Here is a 20,928-nt window from a genome sequence, read left to right on the forward strand (position 1 = left end):
AATATGGCAATAAAAATGCATGCAAAAAATAAAATTTTCTTTATCTACAAACAAATACTCCAAATAGGTTGTAAAGGATGGAGAAGTGCAGATAAATCCCAGCAAAGAGAAGGGGGATGGTGGGTGGGTAACCTGGACTGTAACAGTGAATACACTCGAACATCTACATTTATGGTAGGTACACAACTGTACTATGTTCATCGTGTTTCACTGTTGCAGTCATTACTCTTGGGTTGAATCCCAAAGCTGAGGCTGGGTGGCTGGGCTAAATAAGATTAGGAGAGGCTATGAGGCCCTGCAGAACCTGCAGTGGCAAAGCCTGCTCTGGACTTAGTAAAGAGGTAAGTGGTAGTGCTTTGTGAAAGTGTGCACTGAACTCCAAGTTGCAGCCTCTAAGATATCTTTGGTTGGTACTCCTCTGAGGAAGGCTGCTGAAGTGGCTGCTGCTCTGGTGGAATGAGGCCTAATGCCCTTAGGCACCGATTTGCCATGTTGAGAATAGAAGAAATGGATGCAATGGCCTATCCATTTAGAAATAGTCTGTTCTGAGATGGCCTTTCCTTGAGATCCTGCAGCATACGACACTGAAAGTTGCTCAGTCTTTCTGAAAGCTTTAGTTCTGTCCAAATAGAAGCGTAACTGCCTGTGTATGTCCAAAGAATGCAGAATTTTCTTACCCTTGTTCTGTGGATTTGGATAAAAGGTAGGCAAGTGAAAGGTTTGGTTGAGGGCCACACTGGATACCACCTTAGGCATAAATGTAGGATTTGTCCTCAGAGACACCCTGTCTGGATGAAAAATGATAAAAGGTTCCACAGCCATGAGTGCTTGTAACTCCGAGACTCCCCTTGCTGAGGTTATTGCTAGGAGTAGAGTTGTTTTCCAGGATAAGAATTTTATATCTGCTGTTGAAGCTGGCTCGAAAGGAGGCAGTGTGAGTTTTTCCAAAACATAATTGAGGTCCCAGGCCGGAATTGGTGCTCTACTTGGAGGCCTAATGTTTTTGGCCCCTCTGAGGTACTGCCTTATTAAAAGGATGAGAAAAGACATGCGGTTCCGTATTGTAATGGGCTGAAATGGCAGAGGCATGAATCTTAGTTGATGAGAAGGAAAGGCCTTTGTTCAGCATCTCAGGTATTGTAAAATCTGAGGTGTATTTGGTACACACACATCAATGCCTTATTCCTGGCTCCAAGCACAGAATCTCTTCCATTTTTCTGTACAAAATTTTCTTGTACTGGGCCTCCTGGCCTCCAAGATAACATCCATAACAGCTTTTGAGAGAGTAAAACTGGAACCATGTAGTCACAACCAGTAGTATATCACACAAAAAAAACACTGTGGACCAAGAACCAGCTGCTCAAACTGTGATAGGAAGTAAACAACTTTTTTTATTTAAAAACAATATAAAAGGTTAAGCGCTTTCATCGAAGATACTAGACTTCATCAGAACAAATTAAACACAGTATTAGCAGTTTAAATACAGTATTCCAACCAATGGCAATCACCCTCTTGCATTCAGACAACCCCCTATTACATCATTTCCACATGTTGGGATATGTGAATATTCAAATCCTAACATTAATCACATCTTGGCTTCTATTATTGGTTTAATGGAAATATTCTCATTTTATACCTGGTGCAGTCGTGGCATTTAATAAAGTCTGCCATCTCACTTCCTTCTCACTTAATAAAGCCTTTATGTTCCCCCCTCTGTGATATCTCACTTAATAAAGCCTTTATGTTCCCCCCTCTGTGATATGGGAGTAACACTTCCAATATACCAAACTTAAAACATATTGCAACTAGTATTACCTCTAGTATGCCTATATAAGGCATTATTGATATCCCCTTTTTTGATGGCATACAGGTGGTCGTATATCCTATCCTTCAGACGTCGACCAGTTTTGCCCACATAAAATCCAGGACAGCTCACACAAAGCTTGGTATATAACATTCCTAGTTTGACAATTACCCTTGGCAAAGGTTATTATAGTTTGACTCCTAATACCTACACACTTTGTAGGTTCTTCTAGTACGGCAGATCATTGATTGCATCTGCCACATTTGCTGGTACCAGACTTCTGAGGTCTGGTATGCATGTGACCTTTATATAATAAGAAGTTATGTACCTACCATAACGTTCCATGTTAGTTGTCTTCTCTCGCCTTCTTTCTTGCTTGATGGGTTCGGAGCCGATCCCTCGGCTCCGACTCGGCACTTGCTTTAGCTCGAGAACTCCTTTTACCAGCTCGAGGCAGCCCCATATCCCATGATGCAAGGCAGGAAGTACCCAGATCTCGTTTGTTGACAAAAGGGCAATAACACCAAGCATAAACAATACTTCCAAAAGGAAGAAGAAACTTACAAATGGAAAAGGACCAGGTCTAAATGGTCTTTAGCATTATAGTTTCTTATACAAGGTCTGTCCAGGCCAGGGGGAAGGAGGGAGGGTCGCAAGAAAGAAGGCGAGAAGACAACTAACATGGAACGTTATGGTAGGTACATAACTTCTTAATGTTAAGTTGTCAATCTCGCCTTCATTCTTGCTTGATGGGACCGCGTCCCTAGCACCTCTATCCTGGGTGGCTCAATGGAACAAACTCTTGAGGACTGTAGAGCCAAAACTGGCTCTGTCCCTGGAGGCCAAGTCCAATTTGTAATGGGAAACAAAAGTGTGAGGAGTGGCCCAAGTGGCGCTGCACAAATAGTGTCTAAAGGCAGTCTAGCTTGAAAAGCTGTAGAAGTAGCTAAACTCCTAGTTGAATGTGCTTTAGGTTTTGAGCACAGCTGTTTTCCCCTGATCGTATAAATTTCAGTGATGACTGAAGAAAGCCATCTGGACAAAGTCACTTTAGAAACAGGAAGGCCTTTTTTATTATCCGCATAGGAAACAAAAAGTTGATCAGATTTTCTAAATTTTTTTGTTCTGTCCAAATAATATCTAAGCTGACGGTGGACATCAAGATAATGTAGCTTTTGTTCAGCTCTATCTGAATAGTTGGGAAAAATACAGGAGATCAATAGATTGATTCAGATTGTTTTTGAAGCGACCTTAGGTAAAAAAGATGGATTAGTTCTCAAAGATACTCTGTCTTTGTAAAATCAAATAGGGGGGTCGAACCGAAAGAGCATGAAGTTCAGACACCCTCCTGGCAGATGTAATAGCCACTAGGAATAAAGTTTTCCAAGAAAGATATTTCAGGGAACAAGAAACAGCTGGCTCAAAGGGGACAAGAATCAAGGATGTCAGCACTAAATTTAAATCCCACTGAGGAGGAGGATTCCTGATTGGAGGCTTTAGTAGGAAAATCCCTTTCAAAAAGGCCCTGCAGAGTCTATGGGACATAATATTATGATCTGCTATCCCGACATGAAAATTAGAAATAGCAGCCAACTGAACTCTGACTGTGGAAGAAGAGGAGCCTGCATGGAAAATCTCTGCTAAGAAGTCCAGAACTGCCTGAACAGGGGCAGTAAAAGGATCAATATTTTGGGCCTTAGCCCAATAAGAGAAACGTTTCCATTTGCTTGTGTAAATCCTCCTGGTAGAGGATTTTAGTGAAGCTACTATGATATCTCTAACTGGGTTAGAGATCAAAGGAAGCCTGGCTAAGGAAGGAAGTGGAGCAACCATGCTGTGAGGTTGAGAGAAGGGATTGACCGGTGCAGCTGACCGGATTGGTGAATCAGTAGATCTGGCACTGGGTCCAGATGCCACGGCTGCACCAAAAGGTGACGATGGAGGAACGGGAACCAAACTTGTCGAGGCCAGTAAGGGGCAATGAGAATCAATTTGGCTCTCAAAACGGTAGCTTTCTGGATCACCTGAGGGATCAGAGGAAATGGAGGGAAGGCATAAAGAAGTCCCTGGGGCCAATCCTGGGTCAGAGCGTCTCTGGGGGGATGGCCTGATGGAGGGAAGAGGCAGAAGAAGTCTGGACATTTGCTGTTTTGGGGAGTAGCAAAAAGATCGCAACATGGGCGACCCCATTCCAGAAAAATCTCTTTCGCTATGGATTGCTTGAGAGACCACTCGTGAGGCATGAGAATAGCTCTGCTCAATCTGTCCGCTATAATGTTGGTTTTCCCAGGGATATGCGTTGCTACCAGAAACCGATGAGAGGAGATCGCCCATTGCCATAGTCTGAGCGCTTCTCGACACAAGGGGTAGGACTTGGTTCCGCCCTGTTTGTTGATATACCAAACTACAGACATGTTGTCTGTGTGGACTGCAATTGTCCCTACGGGAAGAAAGTCGTTGAGGGCTTGCAACGTTAAAAGCACTGCTCTCATCTCCAGGACATTTATGTGCAGATGGTACTCGAGCGGTTGCCACGTCCCATGAACCATCCTGCCCTGATAATGAGTCCCCCACCCGATCAGGGAGGCATCCGTGGTGACAGTGGCTATCGGGGACGGAGGTACAAAGCACCTGCCTTGGTGAACCTGAGACGATGTGATCCACCAAGCAAGATGTTCTTTGCATGTTTGTGTCACCAGAATCTGGTGACGCATTGGGAGTTGCTGGTATGACCACTGTGTGAACAGCATCCACTGAAGGAGGCGCATGTAGAATCGAGCCAGGAAGAAGAGTGATGGCCGCAGCCATAAGACCTAATACCTTTAGAACCATCCTGGCCTGTACCTTTTTGCTGGCCAGAATGATCCTGACATGAGTATGAATGTCTGAAACTCTTTGTTCTGTAAGGGTAGCTGACATCCGAACAGTGTTTAAGTTTGCGCCTATGAAGGTAATAGACTGGCAGGGCGATAAGGATGACTTTTCTTAGTTGACTGAGATGCCCAAATGAGAACAAAGGTCTATTGTGTAATCCCTGGCTTGTATAAGCTGATGCCTGGTGGTGGCTGACAGGAGCCAGTCGTCGAGATACGGAAACACCTGGAATCCTTGACGTCTCAGGTGAGCCGTGACCACTGCCATGCATTTGGTGAACACTCTGGGGGCTGTAGTGAGACCAAAGGGCAGGGCTCTGAACTGGAAATGACTGGACCCCAGCCGAAAGCGGAGAAATCTCCTGGGCGTCTGTGAATTTTGATGTGATAGTACGCATCCTGAAGATCTATTGAGCACATCCAGTTGTCCTTCTGTAAGAAGGGCAGAATTGACTGAAGAGTGACCATTCGAATCTTGTCTTCCTGACAGACTTGTTGAGTCTGCTGAGATCCAATATTGGTCTCCAGTCTCCGTCTTTTGGGGACCAAAAAGAACCTTGAGTAGATTCCGGCTCTGAATGGTCTATTGTGACTGGCTGAATGGCTCTTTTGCAGTAGTTTTGATCTCTAACTCTGCAATGTCCCTTAGACCGGGTGGTACATCTGGAAGGGAACTTGAGGGGAAGGACTTTCCTCGAAAGGAATTATGTAACCCTTGGATATGATCGACTGTACCCATCTGTCTTGAGTGAGGGAATGCCAGGCTTCTGGGTACAGTGATAATCTTCCCGACTGCCTCCAAGGAGGGACAGCCGGGCAACACCTCAGGGATGCTGAAAAGGCTTTTCAGGAAGAGACTCCCTGTTGCCCTGGTTCTTGGACCCCCTCTGCCTCTAGAGCGGCGTCTGTTGTTGTTACCCCTCTGCCTCTAGGGGTAAACTGACCACGTGAATCCGGCGTGACTCCTTGGGATTCTGGAACCACATCTTCCCACCCTTCTGTCCTTTGGGATAAGGCCTAGAAGGGGTGGAAAACGGACTCCAACAGCAGAAAGAGTCTTGCCGTCCTGCTCACACCTGGTCAAGGTTTCCTTCACCTGAGGGCCAAACAAAGCTGACCCATCAAAGGGAGAATTTGTGAAGGACGCCTTAAAGGGATCCATAAAATCACATAGCCGCATCCAGGCTTGGCGTCTAAGAGCCACACCTGTGCCTGCGGCTCTACTCGCTCCATCAGCAGCATAAGATATTAGCCGCATGGAGGAGTTAGCAATGGAATTGAGGGTTCCTAGCTGCGAAGCAATCTTTTCTTGGGCCCCTGCAGCTGTAGGATCCTGAACTACTTCTCCCAGCTCCTTCAGGATATCTCTCTGGAGTCTGGTGAAGTGACAAAGATAATTCAGCGAACGCATAGCAAAGGTCGCTGAGGAAAACATCCGCTTGCCGTACCTATCCATGGTCCTAGAGTCCTTATTAGGAGGATGGACGGCACGGAAGGATCTGCAAGTTCCTTTTGGTGGCCGCAGCCACCACCATGGCATCAGCGGGGACACCCTTTGTAAGGAATTGTTTGTCACTAGGGGCAGTTATAAATTTAGAAGGCCTCCTAGGGACTGGCTCTACAGAGTCAGGAGCTGTCCACGCCTTAGTGCTATAACCTGCATAAGGGGTCGAAGGCGGAGACACCCAGGAGGTGGAGGGCCGAGATCCAAACGCCTCTAGGTATACTGACTCATCCTCAGAGGGATTGTTGGAGGCCAGTTTCCCCTCTGTTTCAAGTTCTAGGATGTCTGAGAAGGAGACATCCTCAGAGAGGATCTAGGGGATCCCTCTGACTCATCAAAGTCAGTATCCAAGTGACAGACTCAGGGAGTCTACATGCTTCCTCTTACAAGTCCTCTTCCTAGGAGGATCTCCCGAAACATCAGGAGAATCCTCGGAAGAGGGGAAATTCCCAATGGGGAAACCTGAGGCGGAGGATCTCTGGGCCCTGTAGCAAGAGAAGTGGCAGAGATGTCAACAGGTACAATAGAGGGAGGAGCTACGGAAGAGACTGCTGACTGATACCAGTGGCCAGTACACTCTTCATCACCTCGAATGCTCCCCTCCCAGGCAGGTCCGAGAGACCCGCTCCGAAGAGCTAGGAACTCCAGGGGCCACCGAAGGGAAGTCTCCGAGGCAGATGTCGGAGCCGAGCTCACCAAGGCCGAGGCTCCAAGGGAAGAGCGGGTTCGGACAAGGGTCCGATGCCACTCACCCCTCGGAGGAGACCATGGAAGCCCGACCACGAATCCCTCTAAGGAAGAGGAGATAAGAGTAGGGCTGAAGGAACAGAAGGGGTATCCGTCCTCCAGCCGTAGCAGTAACCCTGCCGAAGACTCCAACTCCAAACTCTGGGGTAGAGTTGAAGGAGGAACTGTAACGGGGTGTGGACCAACAGTCGTCTGCTGAGACGGACTGTGTAGCATTTGGGCCAGTACCTGTGACTTGAGCAATCTACTGACCACTCTCTCTAGGTCATGGTCTGACAACCTGGACGACCTTGAAGATCGGCTCCGATGGCTCCGCTCCGATAGAAGAGGAGGCGGGCCGAAAGTATCGGCTCCAAGGAAGGAGACCTCGACCTCTTCCTGGAATGGGTCATCGGAGCCGATATTATTGATCCTGTCGGCACCGATTTCGGAGCCGGCAGAGCGCCTCGATGTATCGGCTCCAGCCGAGCCGATACAGCCACCAAATAACGGTCGGAGCCGATCGGGCCGACACCGATGCCTGTGCCACATGGGTGTCGGAGCCGATCGGGCCGACACCGATGCCGCGTGGGTGTCGGGCCGGTCGGAACCGACCCACAGTGGTCAAAGCAGATTCGCACCGATAGCCATCGGCGCGAAGGCTTAGTAGATCCAGAATCGGCTCCAGCGGAGCCGATCTCGACTCTATCGAGTCGGAGCCGAGGCCACAGGCTTAGAAACAGAAGCCTGGGTCTTGGCAGATTTTGTTGATTTTGTGGGGCCGACTTAGCCGGAGAGCCCTCCGGCTTAAGAAGACCCTCAGAATCAACTTATTCCTTCTCTCCTGCAGGACTCTCTGGCTGAAGGAGTGACAAATAGCACAGGAGTCCTGCAGGTGAAGAGGCCTAAACAGTACAGGCAAGAAGTGTGACCGTCTGTCAGAGACATCTTCTGACAGCACGAGTCACACTTCTTAAAACCTGAAACCCTCTCTTTAGACATGGTGCCCAAAAACACACACACACCAGTCCAATTAAATTAAATTAATCCCAAAAGGATTTAGTAAAATAAACCAACACACACACCCTAACAGGGGGGGGGATGGGAAAGGGAAATTAACTGACTAAAAATTTAAAAGAGACAGGGATTTCTGTCAGAAAAGTTAAGTTTAAAGTTAAACTATCAAAAATAAAAGGTTTTAAGTAAAAAGGGGCTTAAATGTCACAAAAGTGAATTACTTACCAGGAGCTGGTAAAGAGAAGACCTCCCAAGCGAAGCGGCAAACGAGATCTGGGTACTTCCTGCCTTGCATCATGGGATATGGGGCTGCCTCGAGCTGGTAAAAGGAGTTCTCGAGCTAAAGCAAGTGCCGAGTCGGAGCCGAGGGATCGGCTCCGAACCCATCAAGCAAGAATGAAGGCGAGATTGACAACTTAACATCCTATTTTTCATATTACACCCTATTTTGTGGACAAATTTGGGATATTCCCCCATCAATTCAAATAATTCTGGGCCACATTTCAGAATACTCCAATTGTTACAAATAATATTTTTTACGTCTATCGTGTTTTTCCCATAGGGTAGGATACACACTTTATTAAACTCATTAGTTGTTATTTCTCTCTCCTTACCCATACCAATGCAAGCCTCAACTCCCAATAATGGCTTATATTTTTTCCCCCATTCACTGCCTACATATGTCACAACATCAACTGCTGCAGTGGGATAACCACGTTCCTTAAATAATGTTCCTATATAAAGCAGTTCCCGTAGCACTTCATTGTGCTTTGAAGTCATCCGAGCTGCTCTTATGCATTGCCCTTTTACTATATTTTTCTTTTGTATATTAGGATGACAACTGTTATATTCCAAATAGGAATTGCTAAAGGTTTCTTTTCTGAAAATTCTAGACTTAAAACCAGTACTGGTATGAGAAATATATAACCAAATAGGAAATACCTTCATTGCTGACATGGTATGTAAATTTAAGGAAGGAGCTAGATGAGTGCAGATATCCAACAATCTCTTCCACCATGCTTTCACTACCATCCCATAAAATAAACACATCGTCTAAGAATCTGATATAACATTTAATATGTTTCATCCAACTACTTTTGAATATTACTTGCTCTTCCCACTCCAAACGGACTAGGTTTGCATACATTGGGGCACTGGCTGCTCCCATCGCCGCCCCTTTGTTCTGCCTACAGTATTCTCCCTCGAAATATATAAAGTTATAGTCAAGTACAATGCTCATAAATTCACTGATAAGTAAAGTTGTATCCCAGTCCAAGTTGGCAAATTTCCTGATGCTATTAATAAACCTTTCCATCCCTTCATCTCTTGGAATGCATGTGAATAAATTGACTACATCTATGGTAACAAAAATTAAATTCTCCTTCCATAAACTAGCTGTTAACCGACTTAAAAAGTCCCATGAATCCTTAATTATGTGCTTAGTTTTAGTATAAATAGGTTTTAGCCAAGTATCCACTACCTTACCAAAGGGGAAGGTCTTAGATTTCTTTATGGTGGATTTAATACATCTTTATGGATCTTGGGAATACCCATGACAGTAGCCAATAATGGGTGCTCTATCTTCAAAAATTTATAAAAGTCTATCTCAATTCTGTTGTCCAATAAATATTCTTCCAATAAGGAGTCTATGAGTTGGTAGGCAATATGCATCTCATTAATAGATGAGGTCTCATAAATATCAGAGTCCTGTAGGATGTGTGTATAGCATTTAAATAATCATTGTTATCTACCAGTACTACCCCTCCCCCTTTATCAGGTTGTAAAATTCTAATATTGTTATTAGCACTCAATTCATTTCATAAGTCATTTTCCTTTTTACTGAGGTTACATTTCATTTTCTGTTTTTTACTATAATCTGATACTTTGTATATTTCATCAACAACCACCTTCTCAAAACTAGCCAATAAAGGGTTAAGTGGGGGGGGGGGTACTTAGATTTCTTCTTTCCTACTTCTTTTAAGTATACACCTAAATTCAATTTACGTAGGAATAATTTGAATTCAATAATATTATCCACCACATTCAATTTTTTTATTAGGTACAAATTTGATCCCTTTACTAAATAATGCAAAATGTTCTTCTTGTAATGTAAGTGTGGTGTAATTATATATAAAAAAATTCCCTTTACCATATTTGATTTCATCATACTTAACTATCTCTGTAGTCTCTTTATTTTTCACCTTTTCACTCTGTTTTCTCTGTATTGGTGAAACTGGGGGTTCCTTTGTGCCCCCCTTACCCTTCCAACTCTCTCCCATTCTGTTTCTTCCTCCAAAAAAGATTGAAATTCCTCATTTTGTGGTTTATATGACCTCTCCGCTTCTTGGGAGTTCTCTATTCTTACCCACCTGCTTTCTCGTCTCTTTATCTGCCTTCTCCCAATTGTAAACTCTTCCTCCTTATATTGTGTCAGGTCTCTCTAATTTACCACACTTCCTATGGAAAATTTTTTGATGGTTACTTTTGGCGTAAGAGAACTGTTTATTATATAGTTGTTGCCATTGGTCAAACAATAAATTGAGTAATACGTTCATTCAAGGTTTCAACCTCGTTGACAAGTTTACACAATTTACTATAATTTTTTATCAGAAATTTCATAAAGGTTATACCAAAACTGTCAAATATTACATTGCATTCATCCATCAGTTCATCAGTCATATCTATACCTAGGGGCTTTTTGAAAAACCTAAGCCCCATAGGTACAATATTTAAATCAATGCAGCATTGTAAATAGGCATTGTCCAACTGAATCCCTTTAATAATGTTTAGTTTTTTTTACCAAAAACAAAAATCTTTTGTTTTAATGTCCCATCAATTTAATCATTTGTATTAATATTACCAGTTTTGTTATGGTTACTGAATTTAAATTTCTGCACATTAGATAGAAAGCTCTTTTGAAAAAGGTGTGTTCTGAATGGTTACATTATCCGCCATGCTGCCAGATTTAAGGTCCAGAGTTGGCTGTGCAGGATCAGATTGTTTTGTTGGGTCAGCAAGTGAGAAGTTTGAGGCAATATCCATGCTGGACCTTGAGACAAGCTCTTTAGGACTGGGTACCAGTGCTGGCGTGGCCAGTCTGGTGCAATCAGTATAATTTTTGGCTTCTCTTGTCTGACCTTTAGGAGTACCCTGGGAAGGAGAGGCAGTGGAGGAAAGGCATATACTGTAGGTTTTTCCAGCTGAAGGATAGGGCGTCCACTTTCCATGCTTGCTTGTGATAAATCCTTGTGCAAAATCTCTGCAATTGGTAGTTGTGAGGGGAGGCAAATAGATCTATGTCTGGGCATCCCCATTTCCTTATTATCATGTTGAAGACTTGTGGATCCAGTTTCCATTCGTGGGGATCCATGAGGTTTCTGCTTAGTTCATCTGCCAGAGTATTTGTTTTTCCTGGCAGGAATTGTGCTTGCAGGTGAATTTGAAAAGCGAATGCTGTGTCCCATAAGGTCATTGCTAGTCTGCAGAGGGGGTAGGAATGTGTACCTCCCTGCTTGTTTATGTACCACATGACCGTAGTATTGTCTGTCTTTATCAGTAGCTGTCCTGGATGAAGCAGGTCCTTGAAAGCTGTCAGGGCATTTTGAACAGCTAGCATCTCTTTTTGATTGATGTGAAGATGCATCTGGTTTGCAGGCCATGTGCCCTGAATACATTTTCCTGTCAAATGGGCCCCCCCAGGCATAATCTGATGCGTCCGTCGTTAGTGTCTGTCTGGCTGTGGGTAAACTGAATGGCAGACCCTTGTTGTGGTGACAGGCTTCTGCCCACCATCAAAACTCCTGTTGTAGGCAGGGAATAAGTGCAATTACTGCCTCCAGGCTGTGGCAATGCTGAGTCCAAACACTTGATACCATTGTAGTTTCCTCATATGCAGTCTGGCATATGGAATTAGTAGAATGCATGATGCCATGAAACCCAGGGCCTGCAGGATTTTCCTTGCAGATAAGTGGGATTTTGTTGCCAATTTCTTGAAGTAAGAAGTCAATTGCTTTTGTTTGTCTGGCATGAGATAAGCCATCTGGGCAGTTGCATTTAAGCTTGCACCTAGGAATATTATCTCTTGAGAAGGCACTAGTTTTTGATTTCTTTTCGTTTACTGTGTACCCTAGGCCAGTTAGTAATCTTTTGACAAACGCCAGATGCTTTAAAAAAATGTCTTTGGTCGCTGCTTGAATTAGGCAGTCATCCAAGTAGGGATATATTTGAATTCCTCTGTCTGCAAAACGCAATTACTGGTTCCAGGCATTTTGTGAAGACCCTGGGTACAGTAGATAAGCCAAAGGGCAGTGCAGAGAATTGGTAATGCACTGAGCCAGCTATATGAGGAATCTTCTGCAAGACTGTCTGATTGGGATATGCAGGTATGCCTCTTTTAGGTCCAAAGTTACGAGCCAAGCCTTCTTGCCCAGCATGGGCAGTAGCTGCTGTAGAGTCAACATCTTGAATTTTGGAACTTCCAGAAACGTATTTAGTATAGACCGGTCCAGTATTTGGTCTCCAGGTTCTGTCCTTTCTGGGTACTAGGAAAAGTCTGGAGTAAAATCCTTGCCCCTGCTCTTGTTGTGGTACTTGCTGAATGGCCCTCATAACAATGAGGGCTGTAATTAGTTTTTGTGCCTCTGCCTATTGATTGTGTGGCAGGTCTGGCATACCTTTTGACCTTGGTAGTGTGTGAAAATGGAACCTGTAGCCTTGGGACACTATGTTCAGGACCCATTTATCTTGGGTAACCATTTGCCAATTTGACGAAAAAAGTGCTAGTTTCCCCCCCAAGGGGGATGTCAAAAGAAAAGTGCTTGGATCTGGTAGAGGAAAGTCATTGGGACCGTTTCCTGTAAGGTTGTGATTTGTCTTCTCCGCTTTTGGAGGTAGGAGCACCCAATTGTTTAGGCCTGTATGAGCCTTGGGGCTGAGATCTGCCTCTAGGACGTCTGTATCTGCCTCTTTGTGGTCTGTCTGACACTGAAAAGGACCAATTTTTAGAAGGCCAGTTTCTGGTAAACCTGGGTGGCTGTACCTGTAAGAAATCCTCGACTGTCTGCATGGATTTTGCTTTATCCTCCATTTTTTTTCCAACACCTCTTCTGCTTTAGTTCCAAACAAAGTATCATGCTGCAATGGTGCATCTAATAATTTTGCTTTAACATGATCAGGCAGATTCTGTTCCTTTAACCAAGCATGCCTGCCTTCTAATAACAGAACCTGTAACAGCGGCCCTGCAAGAGGCCTCCAATGAATCATAACCACATTGCAAAGTATGCTTTCCCACTTGTTCAGCTGCATGCAATAAATCCTGCAATTCCTTGTTCTCTGAACATTCAGTATTTGTCAACTGTCAATTTCTGTTTAAGCAGTGACGTCAAATATTGCTGATATTTAAGCATATGAAACTGACAATTTAAAGCCCTTACAGCCAAGGTAGCAGAAGTGTAGACCCCCCCCCCCATCTGTCTACAGCCCTAGAATCCCTATCAGAGGGGATAGGGTTTTTTGCAGTGGAAGCTTTAACCCCTTTGGGACATTGAGATATAGTTTCTGGGTCAGCAGTGGGGTTCTTATACAGGAATTTATGAGAATCCGGAACCCTGTAGTATCTGTCTTTCTTAGAAGGTGCAGGGGGTAGAGAGTCAGGGGACAGGCCGGACTCTGAAAAGACATCTACAATGTCTAAAACAGGTGGAATAGCAAGGGGTCTATGCTGAGGAAGTAGCAGAAAGTCTCTGAGCCTTTTCTTAGATTCACAATAATCTTGGCTCTCCCAGTGGAAATGCTCCCTTATGGTATGCAGGGTTTCTCCAAAAGAATAATCCTCAGGAAGAGAGGCTGAAGGAATGGATTCTTCAGCATCTGAATCTTCATAGGGAAGCATGGAGTAATCCTGTTCAGAAGAGGAATCAGAGGAAATAGAAACCGGATTAGAAGAATCATACTCTGTCTCTTGCCTAGGCCTCTATCAGGAAGGGGATGGGAGCCCCTGGTCAAAGTAATTAGGTCTTCGGCCATTTTAAGCATCTGTTTTTTAAAACATGGAAGTCTGAGTAGGACAATGCTGTACTGGTTTCTTTGTCTTTAGAACTGCTTTAGACTTTGAAGCTGAAGATGGCTTAATATATAGTTGTGTAGGTCTGAAGACACCCTCAGAAGCCGATGCTTGCTCAGCGGCTCCGGACCCATCTGAGGGAATGATTTCAGTGTGTCCAATACCTTGAGTATCCAGAGGCTCAGTAGGCTCCCCATAGGAGTCGGTAGCGGGCGCCAGGGGCTGCGAAAGCACCTCAGTGAGAACGGGCGACTGGCCTAGCACGGGCCTCGTCGTCGGTTTTGGACCTCTGATGCATATCCTTTTCCTTGTCCTTACGTTTTTTGCAAACTCCGGTTGTCAGCTGGTTCGAAGGCATTAAATAATTAAATCTTCGGCCAAAGTAATGAAATGCAAAATCAAACCGATGCTTAATAGTGCGTTGGTTAAATCTAGCACAAAACCGACAGCTAGCAACGTTGTGATCAGGGCCTAGGCAAGGAATACAGTAAGAGTGAAAATCTTTATGAGGTATTTGCTTCCCACAAGAAATACAATTGTTAACTTTTTCTGACATCGGTCTGGAGCAAGAAAAAAGTTTCCCCAACAGGGTACTTAACTTTAATGAAGACTTCGGTTCTGAAATTCAGATTTGAAAATCTCAGGAGTCGGCCGACCGGCACTTGTGAACTGCTTTTGCTTCGGGCACCGCACGGCAACAAAGACTGAAGAAAATGGCTTTGGCTGCATCTTTTACACCCCTGGTACACTGACTTCAGGGAAGAGGCGACAGCAACCGACGCCAAACCTAGACTTTGGAATTCTGGACGACTGAGGGCAGCCTGCCAGCAGGATAACCCAAGAGTAATGACTGCAACAGTGAAACACGATGAACATCAAGGAGATGTTAAACTAGCGATATTTTCATTAAGAAATACCATCTTACATGTAACTGAAAAGACAGAAACCCAAGAAAGTACAGTTATGTACACTTACCATAAAATGTAGATGCTAGAGTGCATTCACAGTTGCAGTCCTAACAAATGTGTTATCCGGCTCCCGGTAACCCTTGATCGGCCAGAATACCAAAGGTAAGTAAAAATTACATCGGCTGTAGTCAATTGTAAAAGACGTCAGGGCGTCAGATACAAAAGGAGGGAACAGACGTCACTTCCTCAGTCTTTCTTGCCATAACAGTCAGAAGCCCCCAGAAATAAGGCTTAAACCAAAAGCAATTTTGGCAAATAATATCCAATTTAGCCTGTACCTCAGGAAAAGAGTAGGAGAGGACCAAAAAAGGGGAAAGGAGGGAGAGAAACCAGGACTGCAACAGTGAACACACTAACATCTACATTTATGGTAAGTGTACACAAAGTACAGTTTTGTACCTACCATAAATGTAGATGTTCGAAGATCCACATTGCTGCAGTCCTAACACTTGGGTAGTCCGCTGTCCCAGTCGGCCCGAATACCAAAGTATAAGGCTGACGTCGGTCAAGGCGCATTTGTCTGACATCAGGACGTCAGGGTACAAATGCATGACCGGCGTCATATCCTCAGTCTTTTCTTGCCCCAGATGTCAGAAGACCCTAAAAGATAAGGCCAAAACCAAAACACCAAACACTCCTGTACCTAATATATGTACAATATATACAAATTTACAAAAATAGAACCCCACCCACACAACCACCCCTAAACAAAGAGGGAAGGAGGGAGGTAAATTGGACTGCAGCAATGTGGATCTTGAACATCTACATTTATGGTAGGTACAAAACTGTACTATGTTCTTCATCTCACATTGCTGCAGTCCTAACACTTGGGTAGAATCCCAAAGCAGAGGTAAGGGAGGATGGCTAAACTATAATGAAGCAGGAGCTGCCAAAATGCCCTGCAACACAGCAGTGGCAAAACCAGCCCTGGATTTAGAATAGAGAGGAAGGTGGTAATGCTTGGAGAAAGTATGCACTGAACTCCAAGTAGCTGCCTCCAAAATATCCTTAGTTGCCACCCCTTAGAAATGCTGTTGAAGTGGCAGTAGCCCTAGTGGAATGAGGCCTAATCCCAGCTGGAATCTCCTTGCCATGATGGGAATAACAGAATGCAATGCAAAACCCAATCCACTTAGATATAGTTTGTTTTGACACAGGCTTGCCCTGAGAACTCAAAGCAAAAGAAACAAACAACTGCTGAGACTGCCTAAAATCCTAGTCCTGCTTAAATAATAACGCAACTGCCTGTGTACATCTAAAGTGTGCAAAATCTTTTCCCCCTATTTTGGGGATCTGCATAAAAAGTAGGCAAATGAATAGTTTGGTTTAAAGCCACACTAGAAACCACCTTAGGCATAAAGGAAGGATTAGTGCGTAATGATACCCTATCCTTATGGAAAATCAAAAAGGCTCAACCGCCATAAGGGCCTGCAATTCAGAAACCCTTCTTGCAGAAGTAATGGCCAACAAAAAGCAGTCTTCCATGACAAGTATTTCAATTCAGCAGTAGCCGAGGCTCAAAAGGTTGTAGAGTAAGTTTCTCCAACACAAAATTGAGGTCCCAAGCAGGAGTAGGAGCTCTCATTGGGGGTCTTATATTCTTTGCCCCTCTAAGAAATTGCTTGAACAAAGGATGAGAAAACAATGGTGGGTCACAATCATAGTGAGCTGAAATTGCTGCAGCATGAATCTTAATGGAAGAGAAAGACAAACCTTTGTCCAATAACTCAGTAAGATATTGAAGAGCCACACTCAAATTAGGCTCAGAAACATCCAAATCCTTTGCTGCACTCCAAAATAAAAATCTCTTCCATTTTTCTGCATACACTTTACGTGTACTAGGTCTTCTAGCTTCCATAATCACATTCAAAACTTGTTGAGGAAGTTGAGACCTGCTGTGGTTCAAAACAGAATATGCCAGGCTGTTAGATGAAGAGAGTGAAGCTTGACCTTGAGTAGATTACCGTCCCTCTGAGACAAAAGGTGTGGAATTAAAGGTAAAGGCCATGGAGGCTTCCTTACCAGATTCCTCAGTAATGGGTACCAGTGTTGCCGAGGCCAATCTGGAGCTATCAAAATCATCCTTGGCTTGTCTTGTCTGACCTTTAGGAGTACCTTTGGGAGGAGAGGCAGAGGTGGAAAGGCATACACGTGAAGATTTTCCCAACTGAACGAAAGAGCATCCACTTTCCAAGCTGTGTGATGAAACCTTTTGTGCAAAACTTTGGCAGCTGGTGGTTTAGTGGAGAAGCGAACAGATCTATGTCTGGAGTTCCCCATGACACTGTCAATTTTGAAATACATGAAGATCCAGTTTCCACTCGTGGGGATCCATGATTTGTCTGCTTAACACATCTGCTAAGGAGTTCTGTGCTCCTGGCAGAAACCTTGCCTGAAGATTTAGCTGCAGGCTGAGCGCAGTCTCCCACAAAATCATTGCTTGCCTGCATAGAGGATAAGAATGTGTTCCCCCTTGCTTGTTGATGTACCACATGACAGTTGTGTTGTCTGTTAGAATCAACACCTGCCCTGGAAGAAGAAACTCCTTGAAAGCCAGTAATGCAAACTGGACTGCTAACATCTCCTTCATATTGATATGTAGATGCTGTAGTCTGGCAGGCCACTTGTCTTGTATCCACTTTCCATTCAGATGAGCTCCCCAAGCTATGTCTGAGGCATCTGTCGTTAGAATCTGACTTGCCTCTGGCCGGGTCACAGAGTGTCCCTTGTTTAGGTGACATTCCTGAGCCCACCACAAAAATTCCTTTTGAATGCAAGGTATTATTGGAATGACAGTGTCCAAATCCTGGCAGTGCTGTGTCCATACATTTTTCAGATACCATTGCAGCTTCCTCATATGCAGTTTGGCATTGGGAAGCACCAGGATACAAGATGCCATGAACCCTAAGGCTTGAAGGACTGTCCTTGCAGTCAGCCCGGACTGAAGAGATAGTTGATGGAAGTAAAGGGAAAGATTCTTTTGTTTGTCCGGGGTTAAAAAGGCCATCTGGGCTGCTGTATTCAGTCTCACACCCAGAAAGCACATGTCTTGAGAGGGTACTAGACTGGACTTTATTTCGTTCACAGAATACCCCAGGCATCTTAGCACTGCTATCACAAATTCCAGATGCTGAAGAAGCTCGTCCTTTTCTTGAGCCAGAATCAGACAGTCGTCCAAGTAAGGATAGATTTGTATTCCTTTTAGCCTGAAGAAAGCTACAACTGGAGCCAGAACTTTTGTAAATACTCTGGGCAGTAGATAAGCCAAAGGGCAATGCAGAGAACTGATAATGTGAATTTCCAGCTCGGAAGCAGATACTTCCTGCAACTGAGTCTGATAGGCACATGAAGGTAAGCCTCCTTGAGATCTAAAGTTACCATCCAGTGATCTTTGCCCAGCAGAGGTAAAAGCTGTTGTAACGTCAACATTTTGAACTTGGGAATGTCCAGATAAGTGTTGAGGATAGACAAATCCAAAATTGGTCTCCATGTGTTCCCCTTTTTGGTACTAGGAACAGGCGAGAATAAAATCCTAGGCCCCTTTCTGGCACAGGAACCGGCTGAATGGCCCCTATCTGGAGTAACAGAGAAATTTGCTTGTGAGCCTCTTTTCTTTGTATAGGAGGAATGTCTGGCATGCCTTTGAAAGGAGGCAAGGTATGGAAATAAAACCTGTAACCGTGGTGAGCGATATCCAATACCCATCTGTCTTGGGTAATAACACTCCAATTTTCTTTGAAAAGTGCCAGCCTTCCTCCCAAAGGTGCCGCCAGACGAGAAGGCTCTGGCAGCTGAAAAGGCAGGTCATTGGGTCTGCTGAAAGGACTGACCCTGCCCTCACCAGAAGACTGGGCAGGTGAACTCCTGTTCTAGGCCTAAAAGAACCTTGAGCTCTGCCCCTACCACGTCTAGATCTACCCCTAGACTGAGAATCATAAGAAGGATATGTCCACCCCTTAGTAGGCCAATTTCTACTAAAATTTGGAGGCTGAACCTGCAAAAAATCTTTAACAGTCTGCATAGACTTAGTCTTGTCCTCCATTTTCTTTAAAACTGCTTCCACAGGCGCACCAAATAACACATCAGATTGTAAAGGAGCATCTAAAATCCTTGTCTTTACATGTTCAGCTAAATTCTGATCCCTCAGCCAGGAGTGCCTGCGAAGAACAGAACCAGTGGCTGCCACCCTCGAAGAGGCCTGTACAGCATCAAAACCACATTGCAAGGAATGCTTACCCACCTGTTCAGAAACATGAACTAAATCCTGCAACTCTTTACACTCAATACCTTCCGCCAGAGCATCTACCTTAGACTTCAATTGTGAAAGGAGGTAATTTTGGTATTTCAACATGTGGAATTGGCAATTCAAAGCCCTCATGGCTAAAGTGGAAGAAGTATACACCTTTCCCCATCTATCCAAAGCCCTTGCCTCTTTATCAGAAGGAACAGGATTTTTAACAGAAGCCTTAACACCTTTAGGGCCCTGAGAAACAGTTTCTGGGTCTGCCCTAGGACTCTTAAAAAGATACTTATGAGCTTCAGGCACCCTATAATACCTATCCGGTTTAACTGGGGCAGGAGGCAAAGAATCAGGGTTCAGGGAAGCCTCTGCAAAAACATCCTCTACCACATCCAGAACAGGAGGTATAGCCAAAGGCCTATGCTGGGGTAGAAACAAAAATTCCCGAAGCCTTTTCCTGGAATCAGAGAAATCTTGACCTTCCCATTTAAAATGCTCCCTCATGGAATGAAGAGTCTCTGAAAAAGAAAAATCCTCAGGAGGAGAAGCAGAGTAGAATCATCTACATCAGAATCAGAATAAGTAGGATACTCCTGCAAGTCTTCAGCGAAGACTCAGAAGCCTCCGAACACTGCTCAAAACTCTCAAGCTCAGGTTCCACCCTAGGCCTTTTATCAGGGGGGGCATAGAACCTCTAATCATAGTAATCAAATCTTCTGCCATTTTAAGCATATGTTTCTTAGGCAGAGACCCTGAAGAACTAGGGGAGACCCCACTGAAGTTAACCCTGGCCTGTCTCTAGAAGAAGCCTTGGAAACAGAAGGGAGGGCCTAACCACCTTAGGAAGGGAGGGAGAACAGCTACCTGAGAAGCCCCTTCAGCCTGGCCTACCTCCTGAGAGGACACATCTTGTAACAGTAAAGTCTCTCCCTGAGAATCCAAAGGAACTTCTGGTAGAACCACCGGCTCCACCGAGCCCTCTAAAGTACCGGCGTCCGGGACAGGCGGTTCTTCCACCTAGGCTTCGCTGCTTTGTCCTTGCGCTTTTTAGGCGGGCGTCGGAGCATCCGACGGCATGTTGTAATTACAACGCTTCCCAAAAACTAACCTGGCACAATCTAATCTCCTCTTAATAGTGCTTTTGTTAAATCTAGCACAAGAGCGACAGCCAACAACGTCGTGCTCAGGCCCTAAGCAAGGTATACACAAGGTATGGTAATCCCTATGAGGTATCTGTTTCCCACAAGAAATACAGTTATTCACTTTTTCTGACATCCGGTTAAATACTGAGGCAAGAAAAAACCAAAATATTCCCCAACGGGGTACTTAGCCAACTTTGATTCGGTCTGAAACTCCGACTTCAGGAAATTTCAGAACGCCAACCTGCACTCGCAAAACTGCTTCTGCATCGGACCATGCGGCAAAAAAGACTGAGGATATGACGTCGGTCATGCGCATTTGTACCCTGACGTCCTGATGTCAGACAAATGCGCCTTGACCGACGTCAGCCTTATACTTTGGTATTCGGGCCGACTGGGACAGCGGACTACCCAAGTGTTAGGACTGCAGCAATGTGAGATGAAGAACATCTGTACTTATGTTCATCATGTTTCACTGTTGCAGTCCTAACAAATGGGTTGATTACCAAGCCCAGAGAGAAGGGAGGAGGAACTAACAGAATCAAGGGTTGGAGATAATGCCCTGCAACACAGCAGTGGCAAACCCTGCCCTGGCT

General features: G+C 44.6%; 1 protein-coding gene across 3 annotated transcripts in view; it reads right to left on the bottom strand.

Annotated features, from left to right (window-relative positions):
* The window catches only part of POLR2D (RNA polymerase II subunit D), a 118,231-nt gene that overhangs the window by 33,178 nt on the left and 64,125 nt on the right, over positions 1-20,928 (bottom strand). The window lies entirely within an intron of this gene.

This window comes from Protopterus annectens, chromosome 13.part0 (assembly GCF_019279795.1).
Source record: "Protopterus annectens isolate FY-2018-M chromosome 13.part0, PAN1.0, whole genome shotgun sequence".
NCBI classification, from domain to species: Eukaryota; Metazoa; Chordata; order Ceratodontiformes; family Protopteridae; genus Protopterus; species Protopterus annectens.